Source organism: Vigna unguiculata, chromosome 2 (assembly GCF_004118075.2).
Source record: "Vigna unguiculata cultivar IT97K-499-35 chromosome 2, ASM411807v1, whole genome shotgun sequence".
In the NCBI taxonomy this organism is placed as follows: Eukaryota; Viridiplantae; Streptophyta; class Magnoliopsida; order Fabales; family Fabaceae; genus Vigna; species Vigna unguiculata.
The window spans coordinates 22245971-22247505 of NC_040280.1; the positions used below are offsets into that span (position 1 = coordinate 22245971).

At 35.0% G+C, this 1535-nt stretch overlaps 1 long non-coding RNA gene across 1 annotated transcript; it reads left to right on the forward strand.

The window, feature by feature from the left end:
* Positions 1-376: 376 nt before the first annotated feature.
* Positions 377-1301, forward strand: LOC114169709. The gene is made up of 2 exons (XR_003600992.1): positions 377-848; positions 1067-1301. It is a non-coding gene; the product is annotated as an uncharacterized LOC114169709 (long non-coding RNA).
* Positions 1302-1535: the final 234 nt, after the last annotated feature.

Sequence of the window (1535 nt, forward strand, 5' to 3'; positions counted from 1 at the left end):
ATACAAATACAGTATATAAATACGATGTAATTTGCAAGTTGATTTTTCTTAGAAATTCTATGTACGAGTTTAAGTCTCATTTAGAGAATCATCAGAGAGATACAATACTAATAAAATATAAGTTTAACTCATACATAAGAAATTGACATTACTCTTTAATCTAAAATTTTAAATGATAGATTTATGAGTTTTCATCTTTATGTGATACTTAACTTTTTCATTTTCAAACTCATACTTAGATTTCGAACACTATATTTTAGTGATCGGTCAAACGAATTCCTGTATCGAAAGTCTACTATTATGAGAGTAATATGAGACTTTTCATACTCATAGTTAAATTTTGAACACTATATTTTAGCCATCGATCAAACAAGTTCTCGTGTCGAAAGTCTACTGTTAGGAGAGTAATATGAGACGCCAATGCTTTAGGATTATTCTTTTTTTCTCTTCCTTCGACGCAAAAACACACACAAGGCATAGCAATCATCATGTTCTCTCCCCTCTGCTTGCCTTCATCATTAGAGGCTGGCTTTCATCATCACCACCGCATCTTTTACCTCCCACCAACCGCACCAAAGCCATCATCCTCCGCCTCTAACATCGCCACAACAAGAAAGAGAAAGAAGGAGAGAGAGAAGGGTTAGAAGGCGAAGAAGATGGCTTCACTCAAGAAGAAGAAACCCTACCCGCTTCCATTTCCTTTCCACTGCAACCCTCTACTCTTCTGATCCAAGGGTCCTCTTCTTCTTCCAACCTTCTCATGCATGCTACTTTCTTCTCTTCTCCGGGAATTGAAGCGTCGCGGTCCGATTGTTTGCTAGATCAAGCAAATTAACCTACATATACTGGTCTATATCATCACCTTTCACCATATATATATGGCTTTAGTTTCTTACTCTCTTTATGTTTTCCTTTTTCTTACTCCTGCTTTCAATTGATTACGTCATTCTAAAACATGTATGGATTTATATATACATAGCGTGCTACGTGGTTTTCGAGCTTGGTGTTTAAACATGATGATGAAAAACAAAGCTCTCTTTTTCTTTTTTTCTGTGTTGTTGAGCAGTGAGCAGTGTCACTTTGTGCCTTCTTGTAAATTCGAGGTGGAGACTGAGCTATGCTGTTGCTTCAATTCAAGTTTCTGAATACAGTTGGTGGTATAGATCTGGATTTCCTTATATATGTATGATAATAAATGTTGTTCTTCATGAGAATAACACATGTTTGATTGTTCCAAACTATGTTACTTTGTGTATTGTTATAAGTTTTAGACTTTAATGTTAATGACCCCAGTCATCATCTCTCTTGTGTCCTATAGGGTTCTCTTTCCTTCTTTTCTTTCTTTGAGAAGTTCACATGTCTTTTATTTTTATGAAATTAATCAACGGTTTTATGGGAACTGTTTTTCCTTGACTATCGAGAACAACATGCAAATAGATATAGACACACAAAACAACCTTAAATCCCGTTAAGAAAGATGTTTTTCTGTTTTCTAAATGATTTTGAGTTGCTAGTTTAAGTTGTTTTGATGGATA